Genomic DNA, 12,586 nt, shown 5'->3' with positions numbered 1-12,586 from the left:
GAAGGCCCGTATTGTGCACCTCACCTTTTGCTCCTATAAAATGAGGGCTGCAGTGTTGTGGGTCACTTGGTGTGATATGGCTGCCTCTGTTGGCTTCATCTCGAAGCGGGCTAACAAGAGGTTTAGCTCCTCTGCCAGTGAGGCATCGCCTTCAGCAGCTGCAAGATTGGCCCTGTAGTTGGTGAGATGCTGTATTCCCTGCCATACCTGCCTGCTGTTGTTCCTGTCAATATTGCCCTCCATCCTCCTCCTGTAGTCAGATTTGGCCACTCTAACGCCTCTCGTCAGGTTAGCTAGGGCTGTGCAATAGATGGTCCTGTTCTCCAACCAGAAGGTGTAATTCCTGGTCTTTAGCAGTAGTTGGACCTCCTGAGTCATCCAGGGCTTCTGGTTGGGGAACACCTGGTTGTGTTTTTCCACAGCTACAGTATCTATAAAGTTCTGTGAAGACCTCCAGGTCCTGATGTTCAAAGACATCCCAGTTCGTCCTGTAGAAACAGTGCTGCAGGTGTTGCGAGGCATCCTCAGGCCATAATTTGATAGTTCTTGTGATAGTTGACACAAGTTTTTCTGAGAGGGACATAACAGTAATTAAACGCAGAAGTGATTGGACTGACCCATATGTGGAATGGCCTAGCTTTGTAGCATAGCTTGATTTTGGAGTAGACTTTGTCCAGGGTGTTAGCTCCTCTTCTAGCACACTTTACATGCTGGTGGAATTTAGGAAGCACTGTCTGTCTGCATGGTGGAAGTACCCCGCTATGATGTGCACAGCATATGGAAAGATGCTCAACTGATAGCTTATGCTGCCATGTACAAGTCCCACAGCTGATTTAGCATTAGCATCTGGTGATATGTAAATCTCTCTGGGGAGGTATATGGGTCTGCAATTAACATTCACAAACTCCAGGTCTGGGGACCAGTGGCTGGTCATCATTACTATGTTTGTACACCAGGTGTTGTTCAGAGATCCCCCCTCCTCTTCTAGCATTTGAGAGAAACAGGCTAGGGTGTGGTGGTCTGTGTGGTTGCCTCATTAGCCTACCTAGCGTGCCGACCCTGGAGCCCCGCTTCTGCCCTCTCTCTCTGCGCCGCCGATGCCTCCTCCCTGCCAGGATGGTGATCCACGGAAAGACAGGGATTCTTGCTATATCCACCGGTATATCGAACAAGCGCTGAAACTCGACTCTAAGAAGGCTACAATCATCGGCAGTTTGTCATGGCAATAATAATTATTATTGCAACGTACATTCCAATGAAATCTGTTCTCTGCATTTAACCCATTCTGTTGGGGAGCAGTGGGCTGCTATTGTGTAGCGCCCAGGGAGCAATCTGGGGTTAAGGGTCTTGCTCAGGGAGCCAGAGTAGCAGTCTGTGGGAATCCAGAACCTCCGGACACAAGCGCACTGCTCTAACCACTAGGCCACCACTCCCAATTAAAGTACAAAAGTTTTGACGAACGTCTTTCAGGGATTGCTACTCTTTGCCCATTGAAAGGTTAGCACAAGTTTCAGGTGCTACTGGGATTTGAACCCAGGATCTCCTGTTTACAAGACAGGTGCTTTCACCAACTAAGCTACAGCACCTCCCTTAGTTGTGACTGTATATGTTGTTCATCTGACATGAAAAGTAGGAAACTCAAATCAACATGTACACTAACAGCCAAACAAAGCACCGACCGAGAGAGCAATGAGCCGCTGCAACTACATGCGGCGCCATCTGTATGTCCATTTCATACTGATTTCTTGGTTTCCATCACCTTACTTTCTGATTGGCTACATGTCACATTCAAGAGCCACCCCCAATACTGGGGCCTGTTGGAAGGGGAATATTGGGGGGGGGGGGGGGGGGATTCCTCCTGTAGTCGGATTTGGCCACTCTGACGCCTCTCGTCAGGTCGTGCTATAGATGGTCCTGTTCCCCAACATGAAGGTGGTATTCCTGGTCTTTAGCAGTAGCTGGACCTCCTGAGTAATCCAGGGCATCTGGTTGGGGAACACCTGGCTGTGTTGTTCCACAGCTCCAATATCTATAAAGTTCTAGATGCAGCACAGCTCACAGTCTGTGAAGACCTCCAGGTCCTGATGTTCAAAGACATTCCAGTTTGTCCTGTTGAAACACTCCTGCAGGTGTTGTGAGGCATCCTCAGGCCATAATTTGATGGTTCTTGTGATAGTTGCCACAGTTCAGGGAGCCAGAGTAGCAGTCTGTGGGAATCCAGAACCTCCGAGACACACGCGCAATGCTCTAACCACTAGGCCACCACTCCCAATTAAAGTACAAAAGATTGACAAATGTCTTTCAGGCATTGCTACTCCTTGCCCATTGAAAGGATAGCACAAGTTTCAGGTGCTACTGGGATTTGAACCCAGGATCTCCTGTTTACAAGACAGGTGCTTTGACCAGCTAAGCTACAGCACCTCCTTTAGTTATGACTGTATATGTTGTTCATCTGACATGAAAAGTATGGAACTCAAATCAACATGTAGTTGTAGACTAACAGCCAAACAAAGCAGCAACTGAGAGAGAAATGAGCCGCTGCAACTACATGCAGCGCATGTAGTTGCAACTACATCTGTATGTCCATTTCATACTGATTTCTGGGTTTCCATCACCTTACTTTCTGATTGGCCAGGGAGCAATCTGGGGTTAAGGGTCTTGCTCAGGGAGCCCAGAACCTCCAGGACACAAGCGCAATGCTCTTACCACTAGGCCACCACTCCCCATTAAAGTACAAAGGCTTGACAAATGTCTTTTAGGGATTGCTGCTCTTTGCCCATTGAAAGGTTAGCACAAGTCTCAGGTGCTACTGGGATTTGAAACCAGGATCTCCTGTTTACAAGACAGGCGCTTTGACCAGCTAAGCTACAGCACCTCCCTTAGATGTGACTGTATATGTTGTTCATCTGACATGAAAAGTACGGAACTCAAAACAGCTGATTTAGCATTAGCATCTGGTGATATGTAAATCTCTCTGGGGAGGTATATGGGTCTGCAATTAACAGTCACAAACTGTATATGTTGTTCATCTGACATGAAAAGTACGGAACTCAAATCAACATGTAGACTAACAGCCAAACAAAGCACCGACCGAGAGAGAAATGAGCCGCTGCAACTACATGCAGCGCCATCTGTATGTCCATTTCATACTGATTTCTGGGTTTCCATCACCTTACTTTCTGATTGGCCAGGGAGCAATCTGTGTTTAAGGGTCTTGCTCAGGGAGCCCAGAACCTCCGGGGACACAAGCGCAATGGTCCTACCACTAGGCCACCATTCCCCATTAAAGTACAAAAGCTTGACAAATGTCTTTCAGGGATTGCTGCTCTTTGCCCATTGAAAGGTTAGCACAAGTCTCAGGTGCTACTGGGATTTGAACCCAGGATCTCCTGTTTACAAGACAGGCGCTTTGACCAACTAAGCCACAGCACCGCCCTTAAGACCACATATGTTGCTCATCTGACATGAAAAGTACGGAACACAAATCAACACGTACACTAACAGCCAAACAAAGCACCGACCGAGAGAGCAATGAGCCGCTGGAACTATGTGTGTTGCCATCTGTATGTCCATTTCATACAGGTTTTATTCCATCGCCTCACTTTCTGATTGGCTACACATCACATTCAACAGGTTGTGTACCTGTTTGTACTGGGGAAACACCACACATACTAGGATATCAGGCCAAGATAATCCAACATGTTGAATGTCCCTGATTTGAGGTCGGTGCAGTCCAAATGTCCTTCTGAGCAGACCAGATCACTCTTAACACACCACACACGGTGGGAATAGCTCTTAAGATTTTCTTAAGAGCCACCCTGATACTGGGGTATGTTGGACGGGGAAGATTGGGGGAAGAAATCGTGAAAATTATCCTGCAATGTGAACCCGGCATAAGCATAAAAACTCAGTGAGGAAACAGAGAAATGGTTGCAATACATACTGGGACAAGGTGGAAAATCGAGACAGAAGACAGGTGAAAGAAATCAGAGGAGATTATACTGTTTATCAGTATAATCTAGTTTTTGAAATATTGGGCTTGCTTCATACTAGTTGTAGCAGGACTCACACATTGGTCTCATCAAACAATAGAATACTTTCCAAAAAGTCTTAAGGATGATGAAGATGTTTTCATCATAAATCAGGACTCTGGTAAGTGAAGCGTGAAGTGCTTTGGATGTTGTTCTGGGTTCTTCTGTGGCCTCCTGGAGTAGCTCTCACTGTGTCCCTGGAGTAATTATGGTAGGCAGGCCACACTTGGGAAGGTTCCCCACTGTTCCATGTTTTGCCCAGTTGTGGATAATGGCTTGCACTGTGGTTCGATGGAATCCTAAAGTTTTACAGATGGCTTTGTAACGAATAGATGTCACTGACTTTGTTTCTTATTGACCCCAAACTTCTTTAAATCAGGACATGATGTATTTTGTGTTTCAAATCTCTTAGCCTACTTGCTGGTGTTAGATAGGTTGTATTTTTGGTATTTTTGGTATTATTATTCTGCAGATCTGCAAGTAATTAGGTCTGTGTGTGGGTTGTGGAATTTTACTTAGCTTAAGAACATATTAATTTGTCACTGTTAATTCATGATTTCACAAGACTAGCAAAAATATTTTAACATGGGCTGGGCTGGAAAAAGTGACCCATTATTAAAAGATTTCTTGATTTTACAGGTCTGGCAGTAATCTACCCTGACTCATGAAATTTAACTCAGCTTTCCAAAATAAAAAAAAATAGTTAATTGCAGTTAACACATGATTTAACAAAGAGGGGTGATTGCCTTTTTTGACATTGAGAAAAGGGCTATGCAGACCAATCATTCATATCATTATCAAATTTACTTCATGATATAAAACATCTCAATGTGACAGAGCAACTAATGGGATAAATACTAATATAACACTAAATGTGATATTTACCACAATTATGAGATCAGAAGTCAGAAAGATTTGGAAGAGTTTTAGATTTTTGGTTTGAGGGTATACCCAGGGAAATGTTAGGGGGTTCAGATAAAATCATGCTTGATGCATCAGGTCTTGATAGTTAAGGTCTGGGTAACACGGGGTTCAATCATCTCAAATAAGGCTGGGGTTGATTACAAACGGAAATAACGAGACAGGGCGTGTATGTGTGGAAATGTGTGTGTGAATTTTTGTGTATGGATCAGGCTTTGGGTGTGTTTGTTCCTGAGTGTGTACAGACATGTGTTTGTCTGTGGTTTTTCAGTGTGTGTGGGCCTCACTCTGCAGTAAGTGCCTGTTGCTCATGATCTGTGACGGCAGCATCACCTCTGCTCCTGTCTGTTTACCCCTAATGGATGTGCTTGTTTCAGGTCATCTTTCTCTCTGCTTCCACTTTTACCTTGAGAAACTTTAGCAACTTAGACAAGTATAGTATATGTTCTCTTGCTTGTCATAAATTCAGAGTTGGTGTTATTAAACTGTACTGTAAATACTATACAGCTATAATTATTGTGATAGATGTGTCTTGAATCACTTTAAACTTTTAATTGTTCTATACTATACACCATTCTCCCTCAAACTTGGCCAAGTGTTGTATGTGTTTAAATAGACATACAACCAGAGGTGGGTAGTAACCAGTTGCATTTACTCAGTTACATTTACTTAAGTAACTTTTTGAACAAAATGTACTTTTAGGAGTAATTTCACTGCACTGTACTTTTTACTTTTGCTTGAGTCACATTTTTACTCAAGTATCGCTACTCCTACTTGAGTAAAATAAGTAGGAGTAGAACATATTTCTTTGAACCAAAAATGCACCAGAGAGACAAAAAAAGTTTATGTTAAAGTGAGACTTCTTGTTTTTACACAAGCTTTGTTATTTTAAAGGAGAAGTCCGGTCAGCAAGGAAGAATCAATGGATCATTATCTATACCTAAAACTGATACGTTTACAGTGATTTAATGACTCTAGCGTTAATCAGTAAAAAAATTAAAGTATACATTTTCGGGGCGATCACTGAGTCTGGGAACGGCCATTGATGACCAAATATGGTAACGCCTCACTCCTGACGTCTTCTGGAAGTGACGTCACGGTGCGGTAAGCCGAGAGCCATTCTCCGCACTTTACAAGCAAATTTAATAGGAACTATCATACACATCTGCAATCAACAACAATTATGTTGGATTTCAAGAGGACTTCACCACTGAAATTTGCGAGCAATTGTTAAAGCAATAATGCCCATGTGCATGGCAGTTGGATGTTGCAATACAGCGGGTAAAAGTGAAAAAAAACATTAATTATTTCACCTTTCCGCTACACCACAGCCGCAGCAGACAGATTCAACCCACATCGTCCCTTTTTGGTCTCATCGGCTCAAACTGTTAAGGCTGTATTTCGTCAAAAGTCAGGTTGCTATCAAGAAAGTCTTCCATATATTCCAAATCGCTATCAAATGATGACGATAAATCCACGGAACTCCCATCGTTGTTGCTAATTAATCCATCACTCTCTGCTTCGCATACTGTACTAGTCGTCGCCATCTTGGATAATAGCGCATTGTGACAAACACCAGATACAGCATTGGGACTTGCTCGACAGCCGATACCGCACCATGACATCACAAATTGGGAGGTGGCAGTACTGTTCTTTGACCAACATGGATGCCTCCAGTAAAGCACATTCAAATGAAAATGACTCTCAATTAAAAAAACTTTTATCATTTATTGAACAGTATATAATCATTTTATATTTAAAGTACTTTCAGAAGTTTGAATTCTGAATATGACCGGATTTCTTCTTTAATGTTACTTTCTGGGCTGCACAGTGGCGCAGTGGGTAGCGCTGTTGCCTTGCAGCAAGAAGGTCCTGGGTTTGAGTACACCCTTGGGTCTTTCTGCATGGAGTTTGCATGTTCTCCCTGTGCATGCATGGCTTCCTCCCACAGTCCAAAAATATGACTGTTAGGTTAATTGGCTTCTCCAAATTGTCCTTAGGTGTGAATGGTTGTTTGTCTCTCTGTGTTGCCCTGCGACAGACTGGCTACCTGTCCAGGGTGAACCCCGCCTCTCGCCCAGTGAACGCTGGAGATAGGCACCAGCAACCCCCGCGACCCCATGAGGGATTAAGCGGTTTAGAAAATGGATGGAAGTTATTTTCTATCTGCTGAGCTCATTGAGCCATTTGGAGGTCAAATTAAGGCACAGCAAACAGTAGATGTTGTCATTAGAAGTACTTTGCACTGTTCTAACATACTGTATATACGTTAACTGCAAGTACTGCTTTTAAGTTTAATGTTGAAAAATTATTCATAAAAGTGTTTATTTTGTCTTTAGTGTTTTAAGTGCATCTTTGTCTTTAAAATACCAGAATTCACACGTACCCTTATATTTTTGTCTGTCTGATCACATAGTTTTTTAAATATTAAATCATCAGCTTTTATTAGTTACTTAGTACTTGAGTAGCCTTCTTACTGAATACTTGTTTACTCTTACTTGAGTAATTTCTTGACTAACAACTTTTTTATAATTACTTGAGTAAAAACACGCTGAAGTAGTGTTACTTCAGCGTAATTAGAAATTTGCTTAAAAGTGACCTTAATAATTAAAACAGTCAAATTACATGACCGTGATCGTCCATTTTGAATAGTAACTGCTGCAGTTTGCCCAATGCATTAATAAGCTATCAGCAAAAGTGTTGAAATACAGCAACCTCCACACTCATTGGCAACCCCTGCTGTTTATTGAAACAGCAAAATTTTAATTTGAAATAAAAAAAAATCAGTACATTTAATTTGCCACGAAAAAATATAACACACTATAAAAATTTGTTTTTGCCAAACTTGTCAGAAATCCAGCTTCTTGAAGAAGTGCTCTTTTTCTGAAAAGAGAATTTAAATCTTCTCTTGCTACATCTCACAGATTTGCTACATAGGTAGAAGTTGCTTTAGAGCCTATCTCTTTAGAGCCTCCAGAGGTTTAAGGCCTCTTTATTTATTCGCATCTAGTAGCTCACAGTGCAGGTTTTAAATAGGATTCAGGTTTGTGGAACTGTGGTAGCCATAGAATAGGAATTGTGGGTGTAATTGTTATTATTTTTTTGCTTTCATTGGCCATATTTATAGACTATAATCAAGCACAAAGAAGGTTACTTAAGATTCCAATGGATTGGAACTCAAAATATTCCATCAAAAAGTTTAAGATGCCATGCACCCTAACAAGGTTCCCCTGGTATCTAATGGAGAAAAAGGCCCACAGCGTCACAAATCCTTTACCACTCATAACTTACACAACTCCATATGTCTATGATAGTCAGACAGATACTATTTTAATGTGACACGCCTCTTTAACAGCTGACGTACATGCAGATCACGTCTTCTGGGATTCTACGGAGACTCGATGATCTTAAAAGGTGCAATCTTCTGCTGCTGGTCTCTAACAAGCGAGCTTTGGAGATGCTTTTACTTATCCTATTACATCAAACAGGTAGTGGATTCCAAAGATAAAACAACATGAATTTCATAGACTGTTTTGTCCCTTTTTAAAACATTACAAATGACAGAAACTAAGGGGACGACTAGGTAAATACCAAACCATCATGTGTTGTTATTTCAAATGGCTGCAGAACTTGGAAAGGAACTTTGCTGTCTACCAGTCAGGTTGAGCCTTTTGATCTGTCTGTCTCTGTTTGTCTCCTGTGTTTGTAACGGCACGGCACACCTAGTCAGGGGGTGTGTTTATGTGTGTGTTGCGCTTTGTCTGTCTTTGCTCACTACGCGTCTGTCTGCTAAGTGTGTGTTTGTCCGTACTTATGCCTAAAAACTTGAGAGCTTCTCATTAGTCCTGAAATCCCTTCTGCTTTCGATTGTGTCTGTCTTATTGTGACTCATTCTGCGGCACTGTTCCTCGCTAATCACCGCTGGATTAAATGTGATAATTTTTCATTGTTGCGCTCGTTGGGTAACAGACGGAGGTTTTGATAGGGAAAGGAGAGGCAGTGAGCCAGACGGTCTGCGGTGGCTCAGAGATCACAAGAAAAATGTGATTTTTAACCCTGTCTGATTTCACATTTTAGTATTTCTCAACAAGGATGCGGAATAACTGCACTGCCAAAACAATCATGGCTGCCATAGTGACACAAAACAGGAAGTTAGGTAGCAGTTAGTTCATTTCAGCATCTAGTAACCACAACACTTTCATTTAAACACTTTCTAGTTCACATGGGGGGACATCTATTCACAGAGTACAGTGCTATTTCACAGTTTTTTGACGTCTGGATTAACTGTAATCAGCTATATACTCTCCAAATAGGGAGTGGAATGCTTTTAAAAAAATCTTTAAATTACAATTTTTCTAAGAACATTGGTAACTTTATTTCATTTGTAAAACTGCCACAAAGTAGCATCGTTTAATTCATCGTTGGGCATTTTAATCAGAATCAGTTTGAAGACTACAGATTAAATTACAGGCACATTCATAGTTTTCTATAATCTAAGTTGCCATTTGAACAATAAATTGTAAAGAAAAAATAAATCCACACGTGTGACGATCAACTTTTCCAATCGGACAGGAATGACTCGGGTTATTTGGTCCGGACCATAGTTCATTTTAGCCTAATATCACCTCCACAAGGTCTGGACCAAGAGGAGAAACTAACTTTGGTCCATTTAAAGCGGACCAAATGTGGCAGGTGTGAATACACATTAAGAAATTATGACTTCATGCTGGGGCTGGGGAAAATAAGGATCTATTTCACAGACGTTTTAAAGAATATGGACTCCATTTGATCATCTCAAGAACAAAGCACAGTTTATAAAATCTTTATTTTGCTCCAAAATACGTTTTCAGTGATTGTTTGCATTGTGAACACCATAGTGTAGGTCCAAACATGCGTTAAAAGTTACATTAACATTGACATTAACAATCTAATAAACTGAAATGGAGTTAATTCACCTTGAAGGTCAATTCTTTAAGTCTGTGAACATTTACTCCGTCATGATATCTTGCCGGATTACCACAGAGGAATTAAGCCCCCATCAGGTAACCTCTTTAAAACACTGTCAAGCATAATTAGTTTAGTCACTAGTGATGTTTTTAATTGATTAGCTGTGTTACTTGGTCATATATTTTTCAAATACTCTGTGCCATTGATCACAGTTTATAAATAAATCACTCAATTTAATCTAATCTGGCTGTATTCTGGTAAATCCAAAATACTCTTCCCCCACAATAACATGAAACATGTGAAGAGTCTGCCTTCTGTAGTAGCGTAAAAAAATAGGTTTAATGTTTTGAACATTGCTCGTTTTTAATTCAACATGAGCCAACAGGGCCAACCGTTACCAAAGTGTCTGCGGTGACTGTGATCAACGCGGTGGATTTCCCCCCAATATCCTGATCTTTGTCATAACGAAAGCTCCTGGAGATGATGGACAGGATTTTAATAAAGCGTCTTTCAGAGGAACAGAAAGGATTATGAGCTTTCAAACAAAATTAGCCTATGAAGACATGCAGCCATGCATGAGTACTTTTATGTTTTGTTTGTGTCTTGGATGGATGCCTCTAAGTACCCTGTAGTGACAGCTTGCATTTCAGCGGTAGACAGAAGGTGAAATCCAAATTTTGAGGAAAACCCACAGCACAGTTTGTGCATACTGAGGATTATTCTGACCCTGATGCCCCTTATTAGCAGAAAATAAAAAAAGCACTGTTCACTTCAACAACAATTCGTTTTGTAAGCGTTAATATGTGTCTGATTTAAGATTTTGTACACAAGCTGATGTCTTATAGATTGAAAAGTTTAATTTTAAAATGAAGTTCCTATAGCTGATATACTTTCTATGGATCAGGGGTCTTCACTTTCAGTCCTTGAGGCCCTGGAACCTTTAGATCGGCCCCTGATCCAACACACCTGAATCAAAACGGCTGAATTAGCTCCTCAGTATGCAGTCTCCAAAGTTCTGCGAAAGGCCTGATTTTTTATCTCAAGTGTTGAAGCAGAGACTCATATAAAGGTTGGAGGACACAAGACCTCAAGGACTGGAGTAGAAGATCCCTTCTATACATGATACACCTTTCAGTTGTTAACCCTGTTTTACTCCTAGACAGACCTGTTGGCTGAGCTTTTACAGTGCTCTCTTTCATCTTCCAGACTTAAAATTTAGCTCTGAGCTTATCTGCTTAGCCGTGTTTCTCTCCTAGATCAAGCCACAAAGGGAGCTAGTACTGCCATAATACTTTTCTTCTTCTTTCACATAGAAAGGACGCCTTTGTTCTTTTTGTGTGTGTTCTGTCTTCAGAAACTCCCTGTCAGTTGTGGTAGTTCGTCGTTCACTCTGAGCCTGGGTCTGTTGGAGGCTTCCTTTCCTCTCCACTGTCGCCATATGCATGCACGGTATGACGGATTGCTCCAGATCAATGATTTGATGCAATCTGCTGGGTTTCTTTAGATGGATAACTTTTTAACCAGTGTTAATGATAAACTACACTTAACTGCGTTGTTTGATTACTATAGGATCAGTAGGAATGTATACACTTGTCTGTCTTGGTAAAGTACCTTAAAATGACGTGTTGTGAATTGCCGCTATATAAATAAACTTAGTTGAATTAAATGTGGATATTCAGTAAGTGTTCAGAGTCATGTAAGAAAAAAACGGCAACATACTTTACGTCCAATTTCATTTTGAATCAGTTCTCTCCAATATGTTGGTGACTTTATACTGTGACACACATCCTGTTTTTGTTTTGCAATTATTTCATTATTTAAAGTGGTGTATGTTTTTTGGTTTTACTTTCAGGGCTGTTTTTTTTAAACAGTTTAATATGTTGATAGAAATATAGCAAACAGCGCAATTTATTATTTTAAGATATCAATTACATAGTGGGGCAGTTTCTGCTTTGCAGCAAGAAGGTCCTGGGTTTGAATCCCATTCTTTCTGTATCTGCTTAGCATGTTCTCTCTGAGTACTCCAGCATATCAAGTTAATTGGCCACTGCAAATTGCCCTTCCATCCAAGTGTAATACATGGTTGTTTGTCTTCTGTGTCTCTGTTTCCTGCCTGGTCGAACCATCACTTCTTCTCCAGTGGCTTATCTTACAAAAATGAAGATATTATGAATCCTAAAAACAAGTTTCTTAGCTGTAGCTAGAAATGTATGATGTATCATAACTGTATTTACACCCTCTACGGGGGCTCTACTCTATTACGATTCATGACTTACTTTCTTTGTTGCTGTGATACTTCCTTTTCCTTCCTCTGTTGTTTCCTTTTATTTTGCCCCCAGATCAACCCCCCCCCCACACACACACACACACATACACAAAACAATCCCCAATCCCCTTTCTTCTTTATCTGTATGTGTTTTGTCTTCCTTGGTTTGTCCTTTTATCCTTCAGAGGACGAACAGAAGGAAGAGAACGAAGGCCTGTTTGAAGTTGGCGTCTGTCCCAAAACCAGTGGGCACACCTGGAGGCCAAATTGGTGGTGTTGTTCTCCGGTGGTACACACACACACACACACACACACACACACACACACACACACACACACACACACAAACACACACACGCGGTCCCCCACTCATTTTCTCACAGACACTCTCTCCCGTCTGTCCCACACGCACGTTTCTATT

General features: G+C 41.3%; 4 non-coding genes across 4 annotated transcripts; all 4 read right to left on the bottom strand.

The window, feature by feature from the left end:
- Positions 1 to 1,512: 1,512 nt before the first annotated feature.
- On the bottom strand, positions 1,513 to 1,586 carry trnat-ugu. The gene has a single exon. It is a non-coding gene; the product is annotated as a tRNA-Thr (tRNA).
- A 761-nt stretch (positions 1,587 to 2,347) lies between these two features.
- On the bottom strand, positions 2,348 to 2,421 carry trnat-ugu. The gene has a single exon. It is a non-coding gene; the product is annotated as a tRNA-Thr (tRNA).
- A 380-nt stretch (positions 2,422 to 2,801) lies between these two features.
- Positions 2,802 to 2,875, bottom strand: trnat-ugu. The gene has a single exon. It is a non-coding gene; the product is annotated as a tRNA-Thr (tRNA).
- Positions 2,876 to 3,358: 483 nt separating this feature from the next.
- trnat-ugu lies at positions 3,359 to 3,432 on the bottom strand. The gene has a single exon. It is a non-coding gene; the product is annotated as a tRNA-Thr (tRNA).
- Positions 3,433 to 12,586: the final 9,154 nt, after the last annotated feature.

This window comes from Fundulus heteroclitus, chromosome 3 (genome assembly GCF_011125445.2).
Source record: "Fundulus heteroclitus isolate FHET01 chromosome 3, MU-UCD_Fhet_4.1, whole genome shotgun sequence".
Lineage (NCBI taxonomy): Eukaryota > Metazoa > Chordata > Actinopteri > Cyprinodontiformes > Fundulidae > Fundulus > Fundulus heteroclitus.
This window is presented reverse-complemented; position numbering and strand designations above follow the sequence as displayed.